The sequence below is a fragment of the Chelonus insularis genome, unplaced genomic scaffold, assembly GCF_013357705.1.
Source record: "Chelonus insularis isolate UGA/USDA-ARS -01 unplaced genomic scaffold, ASM1335770v1 contig_146_pilon, whole genome shotgun sequence".
In the NCBI taxonomy this organism is placed as follows: domain Eukaryota; kingdom Metazoa; phylum Arthropoda; class Insecta; order Hymenoptera; family Braconidae; genus Chelonus; species Chelonus insularis.
Window position 1 is genome coordinate 242,952 of NW_023276387.1, and position 14,737 is coordinate 257,688.

Genomic DNA, 14,737 nt, shown 5'->3' on the forward strand with positions numbered 1-14,737 from the left:
TGAAAGCTGGAGTCGCGCATTTCCGTTCAAGTGGCGACATCACGCAGAGTTTGCGCGAAACACAGAATGTGACGTCATTCCGGATAATGGCAGCTAAGGGAGAAGCTGTGTCGCGTGCGTGGTCGGGAAAAACGTCCAAACTTCTGTCTTATTATAAGGGTATAGAATAAGAACATTAAATAATTTTTCCTTATTTTTAATTAAACATTTTAATCTATAAAGTACTAGAAATTCCTTTGGAAATAATGAAATATGTTGAATTAGAGTTACCAGCGTCCTTTCACTGACGTATTTTTATGATTTTGCATGCCATCGTGATTATTAACTAGTAATTAATTAATTATCTTAATTCAAATAGCATATATATTAAAATTTATTAAACAAATGACTGTTTGAGTATATTGTTAGTTTTTAACTCATAAAATTGGAAAAAATCATGATGAGAGTATAGAGTAGATTTCGCGCGTGGGGACTAGTTTCCCGGCGCGGACATATTTGTTATGAAATGCGTAGTTGGACCACAGCTTCCCTACAATGGAATGTGGATGCTGTGTGCAGTGGTTAATGTCGTGTGCAAATTTTTGATTGTTAATTTGATATTGCGAGTGATATATTAAGTAAACTAATGACATCATTAAGTTCACTATATAATTGATTTTTTTTTATGATGTTATCACACTTATTGGTTTATTTAGCCTCAAAAATACGCGCGAAATATTCCTACGCTAGAACAAGTAAACAAATGTCAGAAATAGAGAGTAGGACAACTAATGTGAGTGAAAAAAATAGATAGATATTTATTTATCAAATAATACAATATTTATTTTATTCTTCCAAAACACTTTAGTATTCTTTTTATAGTAACGAATTCGTTTTCTTTGCTGTCAATTATTTCAATTCAACGATAATGATTAAAAAGTATTAATATATTTGTAAAAAGCACGTGATTTTTATTGATGTTTTTATATGTACCTTCGTATTTTAAAGCAATAAAATGATTATTTACATTAAATATTTATTAATGATAATTTGTAAAAATACATAATTAACAATTGTAATCCAATAATGATTTTCAAGTAATCTGAGATTATTTTAATTAAATAAGTGATAAATATTGATGAATAAATAATTTTTTTGTGTTATAAATTGATTATCAAAACTATTTAATTAATAATTGATTATTATTTATTAAAGGGATGTTAGTGAGTGCCTGAGAAATAGTGATTGTGGTAGGAAAAAAATAAGTAAAAGGAGCACGTTGTTAAAGAGGAATTTAAAGGGCTAAACCGGTATTCATGTTACGGAAGGATATATCCAGACATTTAAATTTTTAAATGGCCCGACCATCTGAGTCTTGAAGATCGTGCTTCACGCACTGGTCATAGAGTACACGTGTATCAGGTATATTTTTTTATCTCTTTTTTCTCTTTTTTTATTAAGACTGCATAAATTCTTCTAGTATTTTATTTATTTATTTATTTTTAGGTAAAACACAATTTTTTATTGTTGCTGTTAATTAAATGACTTGTGGTAGATGGCATTCAGACGAAATAACTTATATATCGTCAACTACTATATCGTGTAATTCACAAATTTTGGCAAATCTACTTAGTATTCATGTCCTCGTAAATGTAAAATGTGCCATCGTGTCTGGGGGTCGTTTGCGGACATCGTGTGTTGTTACACGGTGTTTTGGTAATTACTATGACGTCAGAGGTTGAGACATGTCCGTGCCAAATGCTGTGTCTAATGTAGTAGTTTTGCCAAAGTATCAGCTGCGATATCAATTTGTTCATTGCATCGTCCAGTAGTCTCTGTCTCTTTCACTTGCTCTTTCCATCCAATTAAGCAGAAGAAAGTGTCAGTACAGAGCTATAATTATAACCATCATAATAATTCAATGAGTTTTACTTAGATATTTTTTTTTACCTTTTCATAATCACAGCATCGATTAGAATATTTTATTGTCGGTAATTAATGCTGAATTACAGGTCGATTATTAATTTAATAAATTAAATAAGTTATTATTTGGGAACATTAAATTTTATAAATGTCACAGAAAAGTAGTTTATTATTAAAAATAGTATTTTTTCATTTTTAATCTAAATATTTCGTTTCAGAAAAAAAATTTGCTCCAATTACATTACATAATTTATTACAAATCTCAGTGTTACTTTCAAACGACAAAATTTCGTTATTATTTTTAATACATATAAAAAAAGAATCTTACCCAAGCATATTCGGAAATAATCACTCTTAATTATATGATTTTTGCAAACATTTTTCAACGAGAATCCGTAAAAAGCAATGAAATTATAAATTCGAATTCAATTGAATCCAATGGTATATTGAATATTTTATTATTTCCAATGAGAATTGATGATTTTTATTGCATGTAATATTCTATCAATTAAAAATATCCCAATTAAAAAGCTAAATTAATATTTTTAAAATTTTCGATCACGAGATTTAAATGAAATTTCACTCCAATCTATTTGCAACGTAAAATCATTTATAAGAGCGGATTAAATTCATTAAATAATCCTCCATAAAAATATCCTTGACGATGAAAAAAATTACTTTTACTCATTAACAAAAAAAAAACATTAGTTCTCCAAACAACAATTGGTTAACTGTGCTCACGAATTCAGTTGATAATCGAATAAGAGAATCATGGAGAAATTGGGGAAGAAGTGCAAGGGGGATAGGTCGCGTTGGCATCGCGAATACATAAATCTACCGGTGACCGCAGAATGCTAACTATATTGTTCGTGCAAACGGTCAGATAGCGACGAAGCGTGAGTACAATTGCACGCGGGTGCTATAGGGCTATATAAACCTGTGGGGACACTCTCGGATGGTACATACATACTTACATACATGTGGCTACGTATATATATATGTAAAGATATGTAAAGGTATTTGTGATAGTAAACGTGAATGTTAACATGAGAGACCTCCACCCCTGTATGCGTATTCAGGTCAGTTATCGCTTCCTGGAGTTAGAATATATAATTGCTTTGGCGAATAGACCTACCACTAGACACAAATCGGAAATACAAATGCATGCCGAATACTCAAACGTCATCTGTAATCGATAAAAGATGCTCTGCTAGTAGTTATAATAAATGTCTTCTTTCTACTGTTAATTTTTTTCTTATTAATATTTGTTATTAGTAGAAAATTTTTGTTTATTAAAAAAATAGTATGTAGAAAGTAGTATTTTATCGTTAATCGTTCTAGTCATTCGGTACATAACCATTTATTGTTGTGTAGTTCAGAGTACGTAATGTAGCATGATGTAAATTTATGATACATATTTTGTAAACCATGGCACTCTGCCAAATTTTCATTCAATGACACACTGTATGACGTTATCCCACCACAAGGATTATTAGACATTTAATATAATTGGTAGCTACTCTGTCGTGACGTTAAAAATGAATGAAATCAATCGCTTCATATTCACATGTTGGTTTCATTATTTTCTCCAATAACTGTCGACTGAAATTTGTTCAATTACTTTGGTTATACTCGTTGTCGACAATCATTTACTCGTAAGCTATAAGATATTTTATCTCCAAATTTATTATTTTAATCATTATTTTATTGTTATAATTTACTGCTTATCAATTTTCCTAAATAGTAATTCGAAAGTTAAATCATCAAAATAACAAACTTAAAATATTTTTATGATGAATAAATTGATTTTTGTTTGTAGAGAAAAAATATTTCATCGATATTATCAAAAAGAAACAATATAGAGTTTGTAAGTGACAAACAATTAGAATTGTTTTCCAGGTGAATATGTCGATATTGAATTATTTATTGTAGATATTGGTTCTCAATGTTTTTCACATAGCTGGAAATGCCATATCGCCTACAATATTTAAATGAATATTAGTGAGTCTCTAGAGACTGAATTAATAACAATCGGTCCGTGCACGGAACAAAACCGCAGCCGTAAAATAGTGTATACCCAGAGGTATAACACAAACTAACGGAATCGAAGCAAAAGTGCCAATGAATTGTAATTCATCATTAGTTACATTTGTAATTACTAATTGTTCTTTATCTGAATGTAATTTCTTTTATTTCAAAACCATTTTTTCTTTGTATAAAAATTATTTTACTCTAAAAGGCAACAATATTAGATATAAAATTTTTTATTATCCTCTGTACGGAATTAAACGTAATGGACGAACCACAAGACACACATCTCACCGTGTTCTCGCATAATTTATATGTCTGATGACGAATTGGGATGGTTACATATTTACGGATTACACGAAAGAGAGATTTAGAGCATGACCAAGCGTTGAGAGGTGAATCCTCGTATATTTATAGTGAAGCAGGTGTTTCTCTCTTCCTCTTTCTATCTACTCCATCTCTTTCAACTCTCTCAACCTCGTGCTTTTGATGTGTACATGCATATATACGTAAATTGGAATATATACACACATCTATAGAGGGTGAATTGCAATAATGCCGAATAAGTTTATTATGTAGAATGCCACATTGTATTTAGATAAGCTGAAATTGCGCTTGTTCATATTTTCTCATGAAAATAATTATATTTGAAATATTATCGTCAAAGAAATTCTATCATTATCATTATGCTGACGTAGAGTATTGATTTGTTTTTAATTCGAAAAAAAATCTCTTATAATTATTATTGCTTCAACGACAAATTGAAAATATTTTCTTCGTCATTTTTTTTCTTTTCTGGAGTAAAATTTATTTAGAACATAATGATTAATAATCTTTCATTTATTTCATTAAAACTCGGGGATTATTCAAAAAAAATAAAACTGAGGATTTTTCATTGTATTTTTTCCTTTATTCTTTAGCTACTAATAACATGGTAATAATTATAATAATAAAATCTTCTTTGTCTATTTAATAAATGACAAACAAGCTCGATAGAAGAGCTTTCACCAATTCTATTATGAAAAACTCAATAAAGCAATTGAGAATGGTGGTCCAAAACAAGTATTCTGTATTTGAGAAACTCACCCTTTGTATAAACGTCTATATATTTAAAAAAAGGAACGTAAAACGTAATTCGATATGCGATAGGCAGACTAGTAGGATATTACGAGAAGAAGACGGATGTTGTTGAGAACGCCATATCGGAGGTAATCCTTAAAGATAATGGCGTGCAATATATTTTTTTCTTTTATTTTTGCACCGTATCATCTCTCAAGAACGTTATGTGCACACTTATGTACACACAACTGCTGCAGTGTTACTGTTATACTGTTGATACTCTAGCAATTCTCTTTCATATCGTCATTTATATCTATCGTGGTGATAAAAAAATTGCTTGAAAAAAATTTTTTTAATACTTAATAGTAAATATTACGAGCTAATTTTCCTTTTTAACAAAAACAAGTTAATTAAATTAAATTTAAATAAATAGTTGTTGGGGAAAATTAATATTTCACAATTTTAGAAATATTTTTTACATGAGTTATATCTGAGTATCGGTGAGAGTTTATGGGGAAAGTGGGTGATCGTAAAATGTGAATCGAAAAGGATTTTGTAATGATGAGAGAATAAGAACGAAGTAATAAAATCTGTACACCTCTATTTGATATAGGAAACGATTTTATGGAGGTACAAGCAGAAGCTTTCGGCTGCTGTATCGAGCATATATTTACCTTTTTTGATTTGTGTAAAAATAAATAAATGGAAGTGTTAGAGTAAATCGATACGTAAAGGGCAGGTAGATGATAGAGATAAAGAAACGTTAAGGTAAAAATAGTAAGGTATTTATTTTCTTAGCACTAGTTGATTTTTTATCTAAAATCGTTATTCAGGTTTATTAATAAAATCACAATAAATTACTTAATTAGAACAAAAAAAAAAGTAAAGCTGAATGTATCAAAGTTGGTAAAATGCCATTATTTTTATCGAGCATTCTTTGAATGACATATATTCTTAAGAGTTGAATATCAATGAAGTCTAAAATAAATTCCAAGAATCATAATGAAATTAAGTGGATTATAACTCATCTCCATTAATATCAAAATGATTTATAGTAGTGGATAAATTATAGAGTTGGCGCGAGATAAAAGTTGATGAAATATTCAAAAATACAAAGACTGACATTTGATCAACATCAGCAACGATAGTTGCAAATTTTTTTGTTTAAATGTTAGCAAAGATATGTAGATACTTGGACAATACTCCAAATGTCGTAGCCAAATTCTATACGTCTCATTTTGCGAGGTGACAGCAAAAAAAAAGATGCAAGATATTGAAGAATGTATAATGGATAGTAATAGCAAGGGTATATATTAATTTAGGGAAAAAAATAAAAAAGAAATGTTTTAACATGGTTGCAAACGATGAAACAACGACAAGGTTGAACTTTTACAACGTTAAAAGTGTCATTGAAGAGGAAAAGATAGCATAGACGAAGGTAAAATTCAAGGAAAGTGAATCCTTCCTTAAGACTCTGTATTTCCTCGTCTCATTCTCTTTGCCTTAGTACACTACGTAGACTAACACCCTTGCTAGGATTATGGAAGTTTCCTTGCCGGCTGAGTAAAGGCTTAAAGACTACCTACACGTTCTCCTATTCTCTTCTTAAACTTTACTTCTATAGAATGTGCAAGTTCACACTTGTGAGAGTTTCGCGAATTTATATTTCCAACTTATACATTCTTTCATTTGTTTTCCAACTCAAACAGTCGAAATAATATTCTACACGTTACCAACTTGACAATTAGTAGAAATTATTTTTGTTTTGCACTCAAAATATAAAATTTTTATTTATTAACAAGCTTATCAATGTTGTTTATTATATAAAATTGATCTATATGTGATTGAGTCAGTTCACAACTTCTTATGAATTATCGAGCTTGTGTCAAATAAAAAAAATTTACACCAAGATACTAAATCGAGAGAAGCTTTAATATTTTTATTTATTATTGGCAATAGTTAATCTCCATCGGTTGGAATATTGTTTTTAGAACAATAAAAGAAATATAAAGCAAAAATAAAGCTTAGATGTACCTTAGTGTGTGTTTCCGGTAGTTGTTTCTACAGGCTGTTGCTATTGTACAAAATACGTAGATGATATAAAATGTGATGAAGAAATTGTGAGGGAGAAAAAACAAAAGATAGAGAGTAAGTTAGCTTTCAGGTCAATCGTTGACTGTTAAACGAGGCATCGGGGTGCTTGGTGCATACAAAAAGGGCTCTCAATCTTGCTCTTTACCAACATATTCAACTAGCTCTCTACGTACTCATACTATTATTGCCCGCTTCTTCGTCATAGCATTTTATCCAACGGGGATTAATTTCCTCGAGGTTTATGTGCACCGCACGCCATGAAAAACAGCTCGTAGGATAATTCCACAATCCTAGTTACCTCCTGAAAACGAATTTTCCACCAAGAAAAATAACCCACGAGATTCACGCGAACCTTTTTCTCTCTCTCTTTTTTTTTCTATTTTTCTTTCTTTCTCGTCACCCTGCTCATTTTCTTCCCTTCTTGCTCCCTATCTACCTTTCTCAACCGTCCTCGGATTACCCCAAACCACCACATACTGCGGGTTACATTCACCAAGTCTCATCGAGGATTATTAGCTACTGAAAGCGACGCAGAAAAATCGTACCACATTGCTACGTGAATCTACAACAATTAATTGTACGAACCCAATCGATACTGATGCTTATTCAACTTTGCTCAATCCAATCCATTTTTTTCCGAATATCAAACTCGCTAATCTTACAATTACTTCAATATTTTCTGCTCAACGATACTTGACATTCTTATCGGGACATTGCTTTTTTAGAAGCTTTAGAAACTCTGGTAATTTTCATAGAAACATTTCGGATATTTTTTTGCTAATTTTTTTACTTACAGAAATTATTTAAAAGCTCTATACTTTAGAACTGTGTTGATGATTTGAGTAAATTAATCTTTCGGTTCTTCTCGAGATAGGACTTGACGAATTTTAGTTTTTTTTTCCAAGTCGATCTTTCTGTCACTATTGCGTTCATTCTTTGTTGGTCTGTGGCTTCTTCGTAATCGCCACACGTCCGGAACTTGTAAGCGTCCGAACAAACCATCCAATTTTGAAGCGTACAAGAGCTTGATCTTTTTTCCTTGTCTTCCTGGTCTATTTCTTCCAACTTTTCTTCTTCCGATTCCCCTTTTCTCTCCGCTTCGATTGACCTTCGACCACGTTGCTACAGAAAATTCACTCGTAGAAGTCCAGGGATGGAGGTAGGAAACAAAATTGACACTACAAAGAAAAATGGAATTGGTAGAAAAATTTTATTATTTTTATCATCATCCATAAAATGAAAACTTTTGGATTAAACATTCTCGTAACATGGGTCTCGGATGGTTTTCCATGAACTTTATCCACTCTCTTGTGTGATGTACTTGTGCAATAGGTATGGATGTTAAACTTGCTGATGTTTGCGTTGGCGCAGATGACATCGGGCAGGTGTGCGTAGGTAGTTTCAAGCAGGATCGATCTAAAACCCAAGAGTAGGATATGGTGGAACAGGAGCGAATACTGGAGTACCATCGAACGCAAAATTGTGTATAGACAATGTAGTTGAATGTGTATACTTCTTCAAATCCATATATCAGTTTGTATTTTTAACCAAATTCCATTTTTTTAATTATTTAAATACTTTTTTACTTGGTTCAAAATTATTTTCATTATTTAGGAAATTTTTTTCATGATTTAAAAAAATAATAAATGAAAGAAATTTTATTTAATAATAACTGTGGAATTCCCAAAATGTTTGGCATCAACTTTATTGTACATTTCAATAGAATTTTTTTTTTCTTAAAAATATATCATTAGCATCAAACCTTGCTTATTAAATTCCTGATAATCTTTAGAGCAATAAGAGTCTCATCGGATAAAGCTTAAAGTGGAGAAGGTGGATCCAGTTACCAGTGGCACGCTTTATCTATTCCGTTAGCCTGTTAAGTAGATAACAGGGATGGCGAGACACAAGTGGACAGGTATACATAGTGGGTATTCTTGCACACGTACCAGTTGCACACATAACAACCGCGTAGAACAATTCCATCTAGAGTTTACGGCTAACAAGCATCCTCGTATCGCTATACATATATATGTATATATATATATTTACCCGTACATTGCCGTTATCCGGAATTATTGTTGTGGCGGTTCAACACCCGTTTCCACTGATCGCGGACTATTTATCATAGTCCGCATTATCCCCTTCAAACTTTACTGGGTTCTCTGTACAAAATACTGATAATATCGCAACGGTCTCCCCTCGTGAGTCGGAAAAAATTGAGATTGGTACATGAGATTGGATTTAGCAGGATTCGAAATAAATAATTGGTTGATTATTATTTATAAAAATGGAATAATAGAAAAAATGATCGATAGGGATTTTTTCGATGATTTAATATGTTTTTTACTGGTTAAAAAAAAAATATTACTTCAAAGCTTTGTTTGGATTTTATTTAAATCTATGTTCAAAGTTAATAAATATAAACCAGTACCAGTATCTAAATCACTTGATTAACTCGAGGGTAAAAAAATTTTTCTCTCGTTTATCCAATAAACGCAGCTATTCCTCTAGCTTTAGTCGAAAATTAAGACATACTTACCCTCTCGTACGATTGATAATAATTTTAAACAAGATCGTATATAAGGCTATAGTGCTTGGAGTTAATCTTTGTTAGTGCAGACAAAATTTGGCAAGCAGGTGCACAGTTCGTGCTTGGCCAAAACGCCCTGTTCGACCCTCATCTTCTACCTCTATATGTCTTCTCTCGATCTTCGTGACTCTCCCTCTTATCCCTTGGCTAGTATCTTTAGTGTACCAACTCCACCGGGGACTAAAGTTTAATCCTGGTTGCGTAAAAACTTTAACTAGAACAGAGATAATATCACGTGTCGGTTTGTATGCAAGGGTAAAGCAAGATATAATAACACTGAAAAGTGGAACGAAGGGTGCGTTGAGGACTCTGATGCGTGAAATTGCTGCGATACTTGTTATAGTCTTTATGGAGAAAAAGTTGTAATATTATGTTGATGAAAAAAGAAAACCAGAAGGTAAAAAAAAATGTTTGAGAAAAAAAAGTAGCATAAATTTGAATGGCAATTCAAACCCTCGAGACGGCTATTTCTTTTCTTCGTAAACTCACCCCCTTGGCTACTCATCGCTTGCCCTCCTTTCCCTTCTTTACTCTCTACTCGATATCGTCGTACCGAACATCGGATACAGCTGTTTCGTTGCTCTCGAGAGGCGTCGGGTAGTTTATGTGCCAGCATTAACATAGAAATCCAAGCGAGAAGAGCCTGAATGAAATACAAATCTCCAACCAACTCTTCTATTAACAGTAATATTCACAAACGTTGAAAATATATTTTACTCATGACTTTTAGCTCTCTGCATATTATATAAGAGTATTAAAAGTCAAATAAAAAATTGTCAACATTGTCGGGATAAATTGAGAATAAATTTTTGTTTGTGTTTTTACAGGTGTCTTCACAAAATACGTGAATGTTTATTGATTTTTTTAAAAATATTTCTATTTGTTGTTAGTCATTATTGATATCTCCGAAATAACCTATTAAACAACAATCCTGGATTTAATATACTTTTTTATAAAAAATATTTTTTCAATATTAGTAAATAAAAAAATAATATTTATAATATTAATGAATAAAATCATTAAAAGCATTATTGGCATCAGAGAAATTTTTTTAACAGAAAAAAAAATGAAAATTAAAATATAGGATAATTAAAAACAACCCTTTGCTTAATTCAAAATGGTCCTATTGTACAATCATAGGCATTTGTATGAGTTTAGTGGACTACCGCCAGCATATATCCGATAAAATCAGCGATCTCCCACCACTCTGCTATATAAGTTAATGGTGAATATTCGTACCAAGAGAGAATGCGTTTAATCGAATCGTAAATCTATTTTTCCAATGTGGATCGGATATACCTAAAATTGCATGGAAATGCAGATTTTATCTCAACTCTGTTTCTTGTCATTTTAAAATTTTCCATTATGCAGTTTCTTTTTATGATCACCATCTAAACAAAAAAGACTGACTTGAAATAAAAAAAAACTAATTTTAATAATGACGACAATAATATCAATAATACTCATAATATGTTGTAAAATAGTTGAGAATAAAAAAAATAGATGTATTTAGTTTTTTATTAGGATTTTAAACTGAATGTTAAAGAGGTTTTTTCATCAGGCTCGTTAATGTTAAAGAAAGAAACACTTAACTGGCATCAAGTTTTCTCAAGAAACTCGCTACGATAAAGGACAAAGATAGTGTGAGGGTTAAAAATAAAAGTAAAGAGCCGTTTATCGTTCCCGTAATCTTCGGACCACGGTGTGCTCTTTCCAGTGTGGATTCGAGATTTCAACGAAAATTTATCAGAGGCCAGTTGTAGAGCAGGTACGATCTTTTAGGAAAGCCGAAAGATGTAGTGAAAATGTTGAACAGAGAATGGACAAGGTGAACAGGGCTACTCGATGCTATAAAAAAGAGATAGGGAATCAAAGAAAGCGTCTAAACTTTTCCTTCTCTAAATATTACACAAAGTTTCTTCCAATTCTGCTTTGATAGAAATAATGGTTGTACTTCCTGTTTTGCATATCGAATATCGAAGCTTTTTATTGTATTTATGACTTTGAAAATTTTAATTATTTCTTTCTTGGCTTATTAATTTTTTTCATGATTTCTATATTTATCTAAATTTAATTCTTGTATACTACGTCTTGACATTTCATTAAACTGTATTCCTCAATTTTATATCTCTCTCCACGGAAATTTTTTTAACCGTAAAAAAATTTGCTGATAACAATAATTAACAGTACGCACATTTAAATACAAAGTAAGACACGGTTTATTACCTGCCTCATGTAATTTCATTTAATTTTCTTAACAACCACGATTTTTCTTGTTTCTCGGGTTTGTAGCTTGAAAATAGTGTCACCTCTCAACATTTTTATCGTCTCAAGTCTTTCCTGTGTACGTTAACTAATGAGTTAAGTACACGTTCAATTACTTAGCGCAAATAAGACTTGAATTTTTAATTTCGTTCATTTATTTATTCATTTTATGTGTCATTCAAAAAATTTCGAGTTCTTTGTTGTTCATTTTTATGATATAAACGTTTTTTCGTCAACAAGTTGATGTAGAAAATTAATCTTAATAGACAAATGATTTTGTAAAAAATTAATAATTATACTTGGTAAATTTCCATCTCACAGTGTTGCTTATTTAAAAAAATTTGTCAAACGTCTCTATAAAATATGTTGAAACTCATTGGTCACATATTTCAGTGACGATATCCATTATGTCATGATAATTATACGAACACATTACCACTCTTTAATTACTGTTGCCTTTTATTAATACATTAATACATAATAGGTGATAGTAATATAGGTATAAAAAAAACTTACATGTTAGAGAGAAGTGATGAATAAGGGTGAATAGTGGTGGATATACATTCAAACGGTAGTAAGGTCCGCCCATCTCGTTTATGCTGTCCTGCAGTTCTGACTCAGCGAAGAATATCGAGTTTTTCTTTTTTATTCTCATTCCACTAAAGAATAATATTCAAAAGTAGATGATGTTGTTTGTTTCGGATATAAGTGACACATTCATACATCTTAAAGAATTTTTGAACGTACAGTAGTAAAGAAAAAAATCTAGCAGTTAAAAGTAAGGGAAAAAAGCTCCTTGGTACAATTCGGCAATAATGGGAATAAAACAAGTAATATTGAGTAAAAGAGTAAAACAATAAAAGTAGAGAGATGAAAGCCTTTTGAATACATTGTCGATAGTTTAAGAAATAAGACTCGTTGAGTAGTGTGAGAAAACAATCGGAGATGAAATAAAATGGTGGAATATTGTTGCAAACAACAAGAAAAGCTTGTAATACAGTAGTTGGAGAAATTGAGACAGAAAAAGGAACTGAGTTGACATTAATTGGATCGTCTTGACAATTTTCACTTATATACTAACAATAAATATTTTTCTTCATTCATTATACTATTTTATCTTAATTTTTTTTCAAACAATAGACTATTCTTTAATATTACTCATGTGTTTTTTAGCCTCTGTTCGTGTTAAAATTTTTTGCTGTAGAAAAACCAATAAATTAAATATTAGATGTTACGATTATTGCATTGTTATCTGTTGAAGCTGTTAATTAGTAATTAATCAAATATTAAAAAATTATTGATTATTGAAAAATCGTTCAATTATTGGAAAGTCTATCGATTAGTCATCAGACAATTGTTTATTACAAAAACAAGAGAGTAGATTTGTAGAAGAAAAGTTTTATTTTTGTGTTTAAGTGTAGTTTAGGTGGTGATTAAGAATCGGTTACCATCAACAAGAAAATAAAGGAAACGGAAATAGTAGGAAAAACATAGTAAGATTACGATTACTTTTACAACTAAAAGTACTACGAGAAACATCAAGTGACAGGAAAGAGTATGGAGTCTTGGAAAAGGAGACAAAGGATTGAGAAGATGTCTTAAAAGACGTCTTAAGGGGACGTAGAGTGGCGTGAAAATAACCTGCAAAAAAACCGACAATATCTTTTATGAAAGATAATGTCATAAGAAATACCGTTGAATTTTTTCTCATTTTTTTTATTTGTTAATTGTTAGCACAGACTGATGGATAACGAAAATTTGATGTGTGTCGGCTTTGAATAATAATTTCTTTAAAAGTTATTAATTTTCATAACACAAAGGATGTCAATTAGTGGTAGAGCATAAGTGCATTATTAAGACAATACAATAGTATTTATAAGGATATTTGAAATGACGTTTTTTCTTTCGGTTGTCTTCTTATTATTCAGGAACATCTCGTACACATGCTTAGGCCATAATACCACGTAGGATCGTGCACTCTGACTGTCGTCCCTTTATCTCCTGTCTGTCCGGCTGTCTGTTGCCTGCCGTGCTCGGCTTTTACCAACCGCTACTACTTATATGTCTGACAACCTGCTTAGTCATACCACTAACAAGTGATCCTGTTTAAGCTTAAATATTGGATCGAGAGCCATCTCTGATATACTGATAATGAATAAGTTCCTTAATAAATAGAAATAGCTCAAACGTGTTTAAAGCATTGATTGGGAAGCTTTTTATAAATAAAATTATGAAAAAAAGATGTTTAAAAACAACGTAGATTTGAAATAAAAAATGTTTTTTCAAACTTGAAATTACTTTTACTGTCTTTTGTCTCTGTTTAGTCTATCTTATTGTAAGATTGATTTTGTTGTTTTAATTGAATAAAAACAACAAGGATCTTTTTAATTGAAACATCGGTATATTGATACATCTTTTTATAAATAGATAAACGATATTAAGTCTAAATGAATGAAAGTTATAGCTGAAAGATGATCAAAAGTGAAATAAAAAAAAAAAGAAAAAAAACGTGTTCAGAATTTTGATAACCTGAAACGCGTATTTTTACGATAAAATACGAATCCAGTTGTATGCCAGGTATAAATCAATTTCCTGGTCGGAAGCAAGAGAACTGCACCAGACAGTGGAATAGAAGTCGACGAGTTTTCGCTACGTGGATATTTTTCTCAGAGTCAATTTCCTTTTTGATTTCAATTGCAGAGCTTCTGATATCTTTTGTTTAAACAAAAATAACGATGGTATAAAATCTTTTTAATTCTAGAATCAGTTAAACAGGCCTGAAAGTATTTTGTTAGA

General features: G+C 31.0%; 1 protein-coding gene across 7 annotated transcripts in view; it reads left to right on the plus strand.

Annotated features, from left to right (window-relative positions):
• Positions 1–14,737, plus strand: part of LOC118075140 (uncharacterized) — a 149,919-nt gene that overhangs the window by 2,280 nt on the left and 132,902 nt on the right. For 2 of the 7 annotated variants that reach the window (XM_035096812.1, XM_035096821.1), the window contains exons 1-2: positions 496–772; positions 1,195–1,401. The exons of 1 other annotated variant lie outside the window; for it this stretch is intronic. The gene's annotated coding sequence lies outside the window, so the exon portion shown is untranslated. Of the gene's footprint in view, positions 1–17; positions 160–495; positions 773–1,194; positions 1,402–1,827; positions 1,861–14,737 lie in introns of those variants that run through there. 4 more of the 7 variants (XM_035096813.1, XM_035096820.1, XM_035096814.1 and 1 more) reach the window with 4 other exon arrangements.